General features: G+C 46.9%; 1 long non-coding RNA gene across 1 annotated transcript in view; it reads left to right on the forward strand.

Moving 5' to 3' along the window:
• The first annotated feature begins 1,441 nt into the window (after positions 1-1,441).
• LOC141110142 (uncharacterized) overlaps positions 1,442-15,564 on the forward strand; it is a 40,665-nt gene continuing 26,542 nt past the window's right edge. The window contains exon 1 of the long non-coding RNA XR_012236246.1: positions 1,442-1,856. This is a non-coding gene — a long non-coding RNA (uncharacterized lncRNA). The remainder of the gene's footprint in view (positions 1,857-15,564) is intronic.

A 15,564-nucleotide genomic window follows, 5' to 3' on the forward strand; every position in this document is an offset into this window, starting at 1 on the left:
ATGGGGGGGGGGGGTAGATGGTGTGTGTTCTCTATGGGGGGATAGATGGTGTGTGTTCTCTATGGGGGGGGGGGTAGATGGTGTGTGTTCTCTATGGGGGGGATAGATAGTGTGTGTGTGTTCTCTATGGGGGGTGATAGATGGTATGTGTTCTCTATGGGGAGGGGATAGATGGCATGTGTGTTCTCTATGGGGGGATAGATGGTGTGTGTTCTCTATGGGGGGAGGATAGAGGGTGTGTGTTCTCTATGGGGGAGGAGATATATTGTGTGTATTCTCTATGGGGGGGATAGATGGTATGTGTTCTCTATGGGGAGGGGATAGATAGTATGTGTTCTCTATGGGGGGGGGGGGATAGATGGTGTATGTTCTCTATGGGGGGGGTAGATTGTGTGTGTTCTCTATGGGGGGGGACAGATGGTATGTGTTCTCTATGGGGGGATAGATGGTGTGTGTTCTCTATGGGGGGGATAGATAGTATGTGTTCTCTGGGGGAGGGGGGAGGGGGTGGGTGTTCTATATGGGGGGGGGGGTAGATGATGTGTGTTCTCTTTGGGGGAGATAGATGGTATGTGTTCTCTATGGGGGGGGGGGGGTAGATGGTGTGTGTTCTCTATAGGGGGATAGATGGTATGTGTTCTCTATGGGGGGATAGATAGTATGTGTTCTCTGGGGGAGGGGGTGTATGTTCTATATGGGGGGGGGGGGGGTAGATGATGTGTGTTCTCTATGGGGGAGATAGATGGTATGTGTTCTCTATGGGGGGGGGGTAGATGGTGTGTGTTCTCTATGGGGGGATAGATGGTGTGTGTTCTCTATGGGGGGGGGATAGATGGTGTGTGTTCTCTATGGGGGGAGGGGGAATAGATGGTGTGTGTTCTCTGTGGGGGGTGGATAGATGGTGTGTGTTCCCTATTGGGAGGGGGGGATAGATGGTATGTTTTCTCTATAGGGAGGGGATAGATGGTATGTGTTCTCTATGGGGGGGGGGGGGATAGATTGTGTTCTTTATGGTGGGGGATAGATGGTGTGTGTTCTCTATGGGGGGGGGGATAGATGGTGTGTATTCTCTATTGGGGGGGGGATAGATGGTATGTGTTCTCTATGGGGAGGGGATAGATGGTATGTGTTCTCTATGGGGGGGGGGGGCAAGCAGCAGTGCTGTGTCTTGGTCTAGGCCGACAAGGTGCCGCCCTAGGCCTAGGCGGCACATTGCGGGGGGGGGGGGGCAAAAAAAACACCCCTGCACAAAAAAAAGCTCCCCCTGAGTCCCGCAGCCACTTTCCACACAAATACAGCCCCCGGAAGCGGCCAGCTTGCTGTGCGGCACTTGCTAATATTATGGGCAGGGATTGGCAAGGTGTCCACGAGCGGAGCTTGTTGTGTCCGCAGCCGCCGCTAACTTTTTTTGTATTTGGTGATGATGATGACTGAGTCTCTCCTCCTAGGCTGTACGGGTCTGTGTAGATCCGTCTGGCCGGGACGCAGCGGCGCCCCCTCCTGACTCCTGCTGCGGAGTGATCTCGGAGTCAGTGCCAGCAGCGCAGGTCTTGTGGCGGGGGAGGAAGGAACTGAAAGGCAGCTTAACCACTTTCCGCCCGCCATATAGCAAAATGACGGCGGCAAAGTGGTTTCAATATCTTGACCTAAGCCGCTGCGCGCCCCAGACACACCGCAACTCCGATCTAGGGTCTCTGACGGAGACTCTTTACCACGTGATCAGCTGTGTCCAATCACGGCTGATCACGATGTAAACAGGAAGAGCCGTTGATCGGCTTTTCCTCACTGGTGTCTGTCAGATGCCCACACTGGACCACCAGGGACGCCACCAGGACCACCAGACATGTCACCACCAGGTATGCCACCCCAAACCACCAGGGATGCCAATCAGTGCCCACAATGGATACCAGTCAGTGCCCACAAAGGGCATCACTTATTGGCAGGCATTATTGTTTGGCACTGATTGGCATCCATCAGTACCATACATTACAGTACATCAGTGACACCTATCAGTGCCCATCCATGCCACCTATCAGTGCCCATCCATGCCACCTATCAGTGCCCATCCATGCCGCCTATCAGTACCATACATTACAGTACATCAGTGACACCTATCAGTGCCCATCCGTGCCACCTATCAGTGAACATCCATGCCGCCTATCAGTACCATACATTACAGTACATCAGTGACACCTATCCGTGCCCATCCGTGCCGTCTATCAGTGCCCATCCGTGCCGCCTATCAGTGCCACCTATGTGTACCCATCAGTGCCGCCTATCAGTGCCGCATATTAGTGCCCATCAATGCCACCCCATCAGTGCCACCTCATTGGTGCCACCTCATCGGTGCTTATCAGTGCCCGTCAGTGCAGCCCCATCAGTGCCCATCAGTGAAGGAGAAAACATACTTATTTACAAAGTTTTGTAACGGAAACAAAAAAAAAACATTTTTTTTCAAAATTTTCAGTCTTTTTTTTATTTGTTTAGGAGAAAATAAAAATCCCAGAGGTGATCAAATACCACCAAAAGAAAGCTCTCTTTGTGGGAACAAAATGATAAAAATTTAGTTTGTGTACAGTGTAGCATGACCGCGCAATTGTCATTCAAAGTGCGACAGCGATGAAAGCTGAAAATTGGTCTGGGCAGGAAGGTGTGTAAGTGCCCAGTATTGAAGTGGTTAAGCTGCCCAAGGAGCCGACTGAGCCTGAGACTGATCTGACTGACTCTAAGTGGAGTGAAGCAGCCAGAGAGTAAGTTATGCGCAGGGTGCGTTGTGGACTCTTGTCTTGTTCTTCTGACTGAGGGGAGCACTGGAGCAGGGACAGTCACAGGACTCAGGGAGGGATTGGTCTGGGACTGGGGGACCGAAAAAAGAGGAGGAAGGTGCGTGATCTAACGCATGGATCAGAATGATATAGTTTATTCTTAAACAAAGTAGATAAGTACAAAGAAGTTACTAGCGCACCATCTTTGGTGTGGGCGTGGCCATGTGTAATGAGGGCAGTACATGTACTCAGAGACCAGACTAGTCTATGGTACACTGCTCTGGGATTCCCCTGCCGGGGAGGTAGCCTGCAGGGGGCCAAAGTAGCTGACAGCTGTGGGGGGCAATATTAATGATAATAAAATAACAAAATAAATTGTTCACTGTTTTAATACTTTTAACATTTTCAATGGTTTTTAATATTTTAATACTTCAATGTTTTAATGTTTCAACATTTTAATACTTTAAATACTATAATACTATAATTAATTATACGACACTTGTCTGTAATAATGTATAATTCCGACACTTTCATATATGTGTCCTTTTAACTAAACCCTAACTATACACATATATATATTTGGTATTTATCTTATCTAGAGCGCCGCTGGGATATGGATACTTTTATGCCCCGTACACATGGCCGGATTTTCCGACGGAAAATGTTCGATGGGAGCATGTTGTCAGAAATTCCGACCGTGTGTAGGCTCCATCGGATATTTTCCATTAGAATTTCCGTCACCCAAAATTTGAGATCTGGATCTTAAATTTTCCAACAACAAAATCCGTTGTTGTAAATTCCGATCGCTTGTACACAATTCCGACGCACAAAGTTCCACGCATGCTCGGAATCAAGCAGAAGAGCCGCACTGACTATTGAACTTAACTTTTCTCAGCTCGACACAGGTGTTGTACATCACCGCGTTCTTGACGTTCGGAATTTCCGACAAGATTTGTGTGACCGTGTGTATGCAAGACAAGTTTGAGCCAACATCCGTCAGAAAAAATCCATGGATCGTGTGTACGGGGCATTAGGGTGAAGGAGAATACATCACCCACTATGGGATACATCTCCCAATCAGCCACTCCTCTCTATGTAAATCTACCACATTATACAAACTTTCTTTTGTTTTCCAAGTCTCTGATGAAGAGGGAACCCCTCGAAACGTTTTAGCCTACCAATGAGCATTTGCCCTAGCATGGGCATGATTTTTTTAAATGAACATTTTGTAACCTAGTTTCCATGAATATGTAGTAACTTCTTTGTATTTATCTACTTTGTATAAGAATAAACTATATCATTCTGATCCATGCGTTAGATCACGTGCCTTCCTCCTCTTTTTTCACTCGGCCTTCTTCAGACCACCCCTGGTCAGTTTAGGCAGTGGGACACGCATGGTCTTCCTATACAACCTACTTCTATCTGGGACTGGGGGTCAGTGCAGTGGCTGCCCCAGCGCTGGAGAAAAAGCACAGAGCCAAGGAGGAAGAGGAAATGAGGAAAGAAGGTGCTGCTGGGCTGGGTACCTACCTAGGTGTCTTAGCATGTGCGATGATAATAATGATTGGGCCCTGCTAGCTGCTGCATCACTAGTGCAGAAGCTGCAGGTCTGTTTGATGCAGTGCCAAGCAAAGCAAACGCTTCTTTGAAAACTTTGCAGGGAAGCATTTGCTTGACATTGCATCAAACAGACCTGCAGCTTCTGCATTAGTGATGCAGCAGCTAGCAGGGCCCTGGCCTGTACTGATGATTGCAGAATGCAGATATGATTGCAGATGCAATCATTATTATCATTGCACATGCTAATACACCAAGGTAGGTACCCAGCCCAGCAGCACCTTCTTTCCTTGTTTCCTCCTTGGCTCTCTGACCGCCAGTTACAGACCAATCCCTCCCTTCTTCACTAAGGTCTGTATATTTGAAAATGTCCGCCACAGCCTTGGTCTATGCCTGTCCCTAAGTATGGGGTCAGTGGTTGGGAGCGACTGACACCCCCATAAAACGGCCGGCGACTGGCCAGACCGGGTGCACATTATTGAACTGGTGGAGGCAGAGCCTAATGCTCCGCCTACCCTCCTCCACGCGGTATCCTTACATTACATCTTCTGCCCAGTACTGGTCTCTCTAGGAGAGAGAGAAAGAGAGAGATATAGACGACGGAAACGCCAGGACAGCAGGTACAACAATTACTATTACTTTTGTGTGTGTGCCAAGCAGAATACAAAGTGCTCAACATGGATAATAAATAAATAACATATTGCAATTAAGTGCTCCATGTTTGCTACAAACTCATTAAACAGTCCACATTCAGTGAAAGTTCATGTACTGCAAAGTGCTCCATGCATGCTGAAATCAATGCAAAACTATATAAATAGAGCTTTCTTTTGGTGGTATTTGATCACCTCTGGGTTTTTTATTTTTTGTTAAAAAAAGACCAAAATTAAAAAAAAAAAAATACAAAACTGTTTTATATTTTGTTAATACATTTTGCAAACAGGTAATTTTTCTCCTTCGTTGATGTACACTGATGAGGCTACACTGATGGGCACTGATAGGCTGCACTGATGGGCACCGATAGGCAGCATTTATGGGCACTGATAAGGCGGCACTGATGGGCACTGATAAGGCGCCACTGATGGGCACTAATAGGCGGCACTGGTGGGCACTGATAGGTGGCACTGGTGGGCACAGATAGGTGGCATTTGTGGGCACTGAGAGGTGGCACTGAAGGGCACTAATATGTTGCACTGATGGGTGGCAGTGATGGGCACTGATGGGTGGCAGTGATGGGCACTGATCAGCACTGGTAGGTGACACTGATGAGGCACTGATTGGCACCACTGGTGGGCATTGATAGGTGGCGCTCATGGGCATTGATAGGTGGCACTGATTGCTGGCACTTTTATGTACTGGTGGGCACTGATTCATGGCACTGTGGGCACTGGCAGGCGGTACTGGTGGGCACAGATGAGGCGGCTTCACCTTTTCCTTTTCGGAACCGATGTCCCTTCAACAGAAGCCGGATTTCGGCTTTTTTTTTCTCCTCACACTGTCAGCATGAGAAGAAAAAAAAAAGGATTACCGATCTTCTGTTTGCATCATGTGATCAGCTGTCATTGGCTGACAGCTGATCACGTGGTAAGGGGCCGGAATCGACCCCTTACTCCGATCTGTGATCCCCCGAGTCTCATTGACTCGGTGATCCACAGCGCGCGCCCTGCAGGGGATGCGCGGGGAGCGTGCAAAGGGGAGGACGTCTATCGACAGCCTCCCGGCAAAGTAGATCCGCGCTATAGGAGTTGTTTATCTCGTAGGACGCTAACCATTTTTTCGTGGAGCATAATCCAGGTAAGTTTTTGTTTTGTTAAAGCTAGGTCAATCACTGGGCTTTTCCAAGCAGTAGCAATAGCTTTCCTACCTGCCAAAAACATAAAGTAAATTAGAGTCTGTATGGATCTTGGGATATTATCTACAGGTTTGTTAAGCAAAGCTATTCTAGGGTCCTCGATAATGTTAACCATAGTGACCAAGTGAATTAAGGAATGAACCCTTACCCAGAAACAACAAACCTTAGGGCAAGTCCACCATATATGAGTAACAGAGTACACCTGGCCACTGCCCCTGAAGCAGGAGGAAGACAAGTTTGGATACATTTTAGAGAGGCGTTCGGGTACTATGTACCATCGTGCGATCACCTTATCAGGGCAACGTTCATTATACCTTTGCAAATGCGTGCAGTCCAGGATCGTCAGTCCTCTACCTCAGGGGCAATGCCCAAGTCCCTCTCCCAAGCTATTTGGTAAGGAGGTTTCAACAAGGGGGAAACAAAGGATTTTTTACAACATGGAGAGGCAACCCCGCTGAAAAGCCTTCTGTAGTCATCTGTTCTCGAACTGTGTTTTCTTTTCTGTAGAGATCCTAAAAAATGCTGTATTTCTTGTAGGTGGAAATTTCTCAGAGGGGGGCATCTCCAAATCTTGCACAAAATATGAATAGGGCCATACCCCCCTTATGGTCAAGAAAGTCTCCTATGCGGTAGAGTGTCTTGTTCATCCACCAGCAAAAGAGGACAGGCGTCATATCTGGTGGGAATTGGGGGTTATTAAAAAGGGGCGCCACTGGGGAGTGAGGAGAACATAGGGGCCATCGTCTGCATGTCCCATCCCATAGGCTAACAGAATGGGAAAGCATAGGGCAGAGGATAGCCTTTCTATATTTTGAAGGGATCCAGAGCACTAGGTCTATTGGCAAAGGGGAGCAGGCTTGGGCCTCTATAGACACCCAATCTGGTATATAATAATTGTAGTGTAACTGATACAATTGTGTAAGTTGAGCTGATGTAATATTTCCGGAAATCTGGCACCCCCAAGCCACTCCCAGGTTTTTTGCCGCATACATTGTGGTCCGGGCCAGTCTACTGCCCTTAGCACCCCATGTGAAATTGAAGATCTTTGTCTGGAACTGCCGTAATACCTCTATTGGTACCGAAATAGGAAGAGTTCTAAAGTAATATAGTATTTTGGGCAATACCATCATCTTCACGAATGCCCATCCATGATAAGGTGGCATCAGACCGCACGTCCTCCAACAATTTTTGAAACAACGCCGGGTCAAGCAGAAGTAATTTTAATAGGCCAAGGGGTCCAAGAAGGAGCGTCTCAGCTCTGAAGTCTCTAGCAGTCGGTTCTCCTGGGTTTCTCAGAATTGTCTGGATTTATTATCACAGGGACCAGTGTTTCATCTGAATTCTCAGCTCTTCTGCCTGATAGCCTGGAGGCTGACTGCCGAGAGAAGAGGATGTTCAGAGAGGATTATCAGCTGACCCTATAGACGTATCATTGGTGGTTCATTAGCTTAAACCAAAGCCTTACCATTGGTGATTCATCATCTGACCCCATAGACTTACCAATGGTGGCTCATTAACTGACCCAAATAGACTTACTATTTGTGGTTCATCAGCCCCATCCAAACCTGTTTATTGTTTAGTAGCGTCTGTTCTCACATCTAGGTGCAAATCCAGAAGCTGTGGTATTTTCTCAGTCCTGTATTACCTCTGTCCCTCTGTGAGACTAGCAATCCCTTGAAAGCATAGAAATATTGTCAGCAGAAAAGGTATTTTATACTGTATAAGTATATGTAATTTACAGCCAGCAGAACATGGGATGAGTATGTCTTCTTGCGATTGCAATATTCAGTGACTAGGAATTAAATTAAAACTATAAATAAACATGTTAAACAAATATTCAGAGATATAGAGACTCTGGAAGTTTCTTGAAGTGTTTACCACCCCCAGAGTATTACATAATCCTCCATAGAGTCTGGCCAAGTTCCATGGAGTGCAAGGCCATGGTGATGAATACTGCCAATGCTAGAAGAGGTTTAGCTTCAGGGCTTGTATCAAAGCATACATGAAGAAAACAGAGAATATGTGATAATTAACAGCATCTGAGTTATTTTAGATAAAGTCATTTATATAGATACTGTAATGTCATGCGCTTGGAGCCATGCTAGTAGTATTCAAATGGGGTTTTAAAGCCTAAAGTTATCCAAAAAAGGTTTTCAATTCCTTGTTAAGGGACTTCTCTTCATTTTTGTCCTGTTGATCACACACTATAAGGTAGCAATAAATACTCTTGCTTGTTCCAGTTTTCCTTGGAGGTAAGTATTATGTTGATTCTGTAGTGAGTACTTCCCACATGATGTGTTCCAAACAGCCTGCTGAGGACTGGTGTAACCATTTCTGGGTTCTCTTCCTCCCAACAGCATCAAATGGAATCCAGCAGAGCAGAAGTAGAAGGAACAGCTTTATAGATATTGTTTGTTGTTCACCGCAACGTATATAACGTATACAGGAGAACAAAGACAATCTTAACAGGTTTTCCAACCTGCTTGACCATTCCTATCCCCCATAGAAGTAAGAAGAACTTTTGTACCGGGCGCTCCTCACACAACTTCAAGAACATCCCCTGTAAAACACTTTTCCATGACTGTCTGAAGGTATCAGAGGCGTAACATGGATGCTTGATTATGCTAGACTGGAAGGCACACATTTCTTGGCCATGTGTACCATTATTGTCTTTGATGGATGATAATAATTGAATTGTATATGTTCCACATGGACAATGAGATATTTGGCATTGATATGGAGCCTATAGTAGTGTTATCAGCTGTTTTCGACTAAAGAAGGGCTTATTAAAGTTGATTAAATACCCCCTTTATTTTTACTCCCTCCACCCTATATCCTACCCTAAATATTTCCTAGCTTCCTGATGTTTATTAAAGCAGTGCTCAGCTCCCCCACCCCCTCCATGTTTTTCTCCCCTCATATTCCTGGGTTCTGTTCAAAACACATACTGACTTGCACAGTTCATCCAACATGGTTCCACTGCAACCTGCTGTTCGTGTCCCACGCCACCATCTTGGGCTTCCTCTGCTGACTGCCTCTTCTGGGTGCAGACAGTCTGCTCCAATGGTGCACCGGGTCCGCCCCCTAGCAGTTCTGTGTGCCGATCCTGCAACCTCCTGGGGGATGTGAGGTAAATAACCCGGGGGCTGCAGCACCGGTAACAGGACTAGATTAGGTCAATAGGGAGGAAGGGGGGTTGGGGTGAAGGAGGGTGGTATTGTTATAACAGAACTAACTCTTTTTGGAGTTAGGTTCCACTTTAAATGTGAACTCTAATTGCCCCATTCTCCATAGACAGGTTTTTTTGCTCCTGCATTCCTGGGGGTTGGGGTGGGGGGGGGGGGTCGGTATTGTTATAACAGAACTAACTCTTTTTCCAGTTAGGTTTCACTTTAAATATGAATTATTTTATAAATGGCCCCATTCTCCATAGACAGACTCTCCTTGAGTGGTTCTTCGATAGATCTTATTGTATCTGACCCTTTTTAGTCCGTCACTGCTCTCTATAATTTTATTAAAGTTTGTCTAAAGCTCAAATTTTTTTTTTTAAATAGTCTACAATAGTAACATTGTCAGGTTTTTATTGCTCAATTGCACACACAGCAGTAAGGATGCCACACTTAGGTCAAAGGTCCATAGTGGTGTTTTATTGAATAACTAATAGAACGACAATGTGTTTTAGGGGTTCAGACATGCCTCTTTCATCAAGGTTTGTGTATTGTATAATCTCTAATGTGGGTACTAACACAGTCAATACAGCTCCACACTGCACAAACTGCTACTGGTAGAATCTCATTCTACATTCATATAACTATTAATACAATTCAGTTGAGTCTAGCCATATAAGAGATTATACAATATTCATGGCCTGATGAAAAGCGTTGGATTTCTTTCTATTAATTATTTATTAAAATATTACTTTGGATTCTTTCACCATTAGTATAGCACTCTTATTTTTTTTTATAGTTGGACTTTTTGTCACCATGCCCCCCCCCCCCCATCCTTTTTGGGGGGATTCTGGAATATAAGAGCAGCCTCTTCTAAGAAAGTCAGCACAAGTAATGGGACACTCCTTTATTACACTGGATATTAATAATAGGAGATCCAGTGCCTTTCTTTATATGTACTTGGGTTTTTATTGCTGTCTGTGTCCATGCTAGGGTGATTTACTCTCTTTATTTGTCCTGGTGACCCTTATCACAGGAACTGAAAGTGAGGCAAAATAATATTGAACGTATAGAACAGGAAGAGAGGGGAAATCTTCCACCAGTGACACTATTTCCTGGGACAACTGTCTGAGATAGCATTTTCCTCGCTTTGGAGAGACTTTTTTTTTTATTTCCTGTGTATCTACAGGACAGGAAATGAGAGGAAATCACCCCAATGGATTTAAGGCTATCATCACAATACAGTGGCGGCTGGTGCTCAATAGCTCAATATTTGGGGGGGGGGGGGGTTGGCAGCAAACCAACACCACAACCACCCCACCAACCCCCACAGGAGATGGACAGGAAGGTGGCCCCGTGGAAGACCAAGCCCACCCACCCTTTTTTGGAAGCCAATTAGAGCCAATCACACGCAAAAAAAAACCAAAACATTGAAATCCATGCGTCCTGCACCCTACATGGTAGATTAGGACCAGGCACATGGATTGGGGGGCAGCATCCCTGTGCTCCATATGGACAGGCCGCCATTGTTACAATATCTACTGTCATGATGCTGTACAGTATGTGATGCTTCAAGGCTGTGCAGGATCCACTTAATTTGCATCTGTGATGAAGGTGACCCTGTGCCTCCCGTTCCCCTTCTTCCGAAACATCACATACAGCATCTTATTGTCACTAAATAAAAGCAAATATTGAAACAATATTTTAATGTTCTGATGACATTCTTACTTCCAATTTCAAAATGGCGCCATTTGCATCTTATCACCCCAGAATACAAGATCAAATAGGTCACCACCACAAGGAATGTGTGTGTAGAGGACGAAAGATTAAGACGGCAGCCACCAGCATACTTCTCATTTAATGTAAGCGTTATCCCTTGTGCTGATTTTAAAAAAATCTTAAAGTGCCTTTAGACCACACAAACCTGTATATTTTTTTTAAAATAGTATTTTATTCATAAAGTTTAAAATAATTTAAACAACTTAGAAACATTGGCAACAAGAATTAAACACATACATATAATCCAATTTAGACATTTCTAAGTTCCTAAACATGGGTTTGTAGGCAGGTTGCCTACTGTACTGTATGTTTAGTTAATACTTGGCTGCCCAGGTCAAGGGGAAAGGGTTAATATTTGTCGTCTTCCCTGATCATGTTCGTGGGCTTTTCTTGGGGTCCGGCCTCCCTCCTGTGTGATATAAAAGGGTAACGGTATGGATCCCAGGGGGGCTAGAAATGAGGCATGAGAACCTTGCTGATACTTGCTGGGACATGTGGTCCACCATGGGAGCACCAGCTCCTCCCTGTAACCATAGACACCTCTACTAGTTCTTCCAGTTGTGGACTTCACCCAAAAGGACTTTACTGATGCAGGTACGCTGGTGCAGCTGCAGCTAGAGATAGGTAGGGAAAGGATGTATATTTATGTTATACATGTTCTGCTGAATTTTCAGTAAAAGTTGTTTCAACTGCTTTCAGCTTGGTCTGAAGTTATTCAAGGGGCGTATTCCTAAAGAATGTGGGTCAGTTAAAGCACCATGGGGTATGTGTAACACCACTACAAGAGGGTAACTTGCAAGGCAAATGAGAGGAGGGAGTTGCCATAGGTAACTGAAAGGAAGAACAGCTACAGCAACCAGTCATTTGGAGTGGTACCTGAGTAGGTGACAGGTCCTCTGGTAGTAAGGGGGTCAGTTCCCTCCCTAGCTGTCTGTCTCCTCCGGTCACCGTGTACAGGCTAGCATTACGGAGATCTAAGGCCTGATCACTAGGTAGGGAAGAGGAAAAATTAACTTAGGACAGGCATTGAACCCGCTGCTATGTGTCCGGCGGGATTTAATTTTGTTACTGGGAGTGAGGTAACTGAGGTACTCTGGACTGGTGGAATGGGCAAGAGCTCTGCATGACCCCCTGAATGCAAAAACATACATCAATTACAAGTGTGTAGTGTCATGGGACAATGTACCTTATGGAGGAACTCTGTACATTTGTGCACACAAGTGGCTCATCTCTGAGTCAGGGACTGGTCTAATGTTTGATTTTTCACATTAATGCAGGCTCCGCCTGGTCCCAGGCATTGGTAAGCACGCCTTCGGCTAAGTGTCACCCCCAAGGGCATGGGTGCAGTTAGACCGCGCCCACAACTTGGTGTAGTCAGCAGGATATGTCCACCACATGCACCTGAAGACCACCACTAAAGAGACCATGGCTGTTTTAGTTTGTTTTCTAGAACTTATCCAGGCTTGCTCAGCAATAGTTAACATGGACAGCATGTCTACTTCCAGATTGGTTCCTGCACCAGGTATCCTCACCGGATTGGTGAAGATGTTGATAAGGGGTGTGTATAGCAACTGATCCCGGAACGACGCTCGGTCCAAGGCTGCATCTCCACCTGCTCTCCTGCTGGAGATCATCCTGGACAAGGTTCTGTCACCACCAGTACTGGACTTGTCCTCCGTGCATGCCCCAAATTGCACCAGTCTGCCTATCCTGGATTCAGTGGTACTAGCCCTCTCATAGTGACCCCTCCTGGGTTCTGCACCAATGGTCACTCCTACTACCACCAAGGAAGCTCCATTCATCCTGCAAGTCGCCCCTAAGTGACCCCTCCTGGGTTCTGCACGAATGGTCACTCCTACTACCACCAAGGAAGCTCCATTCATCCTGCAAGTCACCCCTAAGGAGCCTTCCAAGGGAATCTCATGGGACGTGCTGGTTTTTTAGATGGACCAGAGCCAGAGCCCAGTGTGCCCTACCTAGCCATCCCTCAGGAACCTCTAGTTAATGGAAACCCCCACCCGAACAAACTGGGTTTAAGTACCACCACCCACAGTGGCGTCTGGGGGGGGGGCTGACCTGGGCTAAAGGCCCAGCGTAGACCCCCAAAAAGCCCTGGGACTTGTATTGCTGTATTGTTGATTGGGGCTGGCCGGGAGCTCGGGGCTATACAGGGCCGTACTGGCCTACCAGGATAGTCATACGAAGTCCCGCCTCCTGGACCGGCTCCTATGATGGACGTCACACTGGTCCAATGCCGGGATGTGTAACGTCCATCATAGGAGCTGGTCCAGGAGGTGAGACTTAGTGTGACACTGCTGCCGTGCCGGATAAGCGGGAGGTCCGTGTAAACCGGCGGCTCTCCTCTCCCCATGCACATGGCAGCAAGGCTGCACTGATGGGCACTGGCAAGGCTGAGCTGATATGCACTGATCAAGCTGCATTGATGTGCACTGATCAGGCTGCATTGATGGGCACTAATGAGGCTGTATTGATGGGCACTGGTGAGGCTGCATTAATGGGCATTGATGAGGTTGAGCTGATGGGCACTGATGAGGCTGCATTGATGGGCACTGGTGAGACTGGGCTGATGGGCACAGGTAAGGCCCCTCTGATGGGCAGTGATCAGGCTGCATTGATGGGCACTGATGAGGTTGCATTGATGGGCAATGGTGAGGCTGCATTGATAGGCATTGGTGAGGCTGAGCTGATGGGCACTGGTGAGGCTGCATTAATGGGCACTGATCAGGCTGCATTGCTGGGCACTGGTGAGGCTGCAATGATGGGCAGTGGGCACTGGTGATGCTGCATTGATGGGCCCTGCTGACGCTGCATTGATGGGCACTGATCAGGCTGCATTGATGGCCATTGATTAGGCTGCACTGGTGAGGCTGAATTGATGGGCACTGATCAGGCTGCAATGATGGACACTGGTGAGGCTGCATTGATGGGCATTGGTGAGGCTGAGCTGATGGGCACTGATCAGGCTGCATTGATGGGCAATGGAGAGGCTGCATTGATGGCACTGGTGAGGCTGCAATGATGGGCAATGGTTAGGCTGCATTGATGGGCACTGGTGAGGCTGCATTGATGGGCATTGGTGAGGCTGAGCGGATAGGCACTGTCCAGGCTACATTGATGGGCACTGTCCAGGCTGCATTGATGGGCACTGATAAGGCTGCACTGATGGGCACTGCATTGAGAGACACTAGTGAAGCTGCGCTGATGGGCACTGATGAGGCTGAGCTGTTGGGCACTGGTGAGTATAATACGCTCTTAAAATGCGCTTTAAAATGCATGATTTTCCCTTTTATGAACAAGAAAATGATGTTATGCTGTTGGACTGGTATAATAATGCTATTATTTCCAGGGCTGGTTTTTATTCCCAGTCCGTCCCTGGGGCTATAGTATGCAGTTTGCACACACCGCTGCTCACTCAACAGGCAGTTCCCAGAACGAGAATGGCAGAAACCGAATTAATAATTTATTGGGGGGGAGGGGGGCATTGATGGGCACTGTCCAGGCTGCATTGATAGGCATAGTGTGGCCTCCATCCAGTTCCAGCTTCCGGGTCTGTCTTAAAGCCCTACCCTCTGCATCTGCTGTGCTGCAGTCTGCCGCCTGCGGGACAGCACACTCTCCACAGCCACCTCAATTGAGCCCTCAGCCCAGACTCAGTGTGCTGTCACTGAGGCCTGCCGGACAGCACTGAAACAGACTGCAGCCCAGCCAGGCAGCCACCAGCTAGTGAGCCTACAATCCCCCCCCCACACACACACACACACCCATGATGCTGGGCTTAGGCTGGACTTACTTTAAAATGTGGTAGGGGTTATCAAATTTACCTTCGGGCTGAAGCCCCTGGTCTTTTTCCCACCTAGCAACACCCCTGACCACCCGGTGGATCCATACCTGCTGCAAGGCAACCTCCACTTTAGGGCCATGGTTACTAGGTTTGCCCTCTTATAGCGTTATTTTGACACTTATATGTGGGAGAAGCACGGCTGCATCTTCCCCTACATATTTGAAGCCTTGTTCCATCAGCTAAGAAGAGCGGCCCAAAATCTATAGCCACGCCATCTGGGAGAGACTTTGCATCCCCAAACATCATCTGAGTTTCCAGCACAAAAATGAACATATACATAGAGGCATAGAGTTCTACCTCTAAGGAATACAATGTCGGCCGGCACATCTATATGGATAAGGTGGAGATCATGAAGCCTGCCTCTACCCTACCATTCACTGGGTTAAAGGAAACCACCCGACCCCCGAGAAGTCTGTATACCTCCCAGATCCCAACTTTAATGCCCGAACCACTGTTTTTGTTTGTTTTGTTTGCTTCCCTGTTAAAAATTTGCACTGTAATTTATTATATGTTTTGTTCTTGAAATGATGCACTATACTGTTGTTGTTGTACGTCTGGTTGTTTGCAGCTGTGATGACTTATGAT

This window comes from Aquarana catesbeiana, linkage group LG10, assembly GCF_042186555.1.
Source record: "Aquarana catesbeiana isolate 2022-GZ linkage group LG10, ASM4218655v1, whole genome shotgun sequence".
In the NCBI taxonomy this organism is placed as follows: Eukaryota; Metazoa; Chordata; class Amphibia; order Anura; family Ranidae; genus Aquarana; species Aquarana catesbeiana.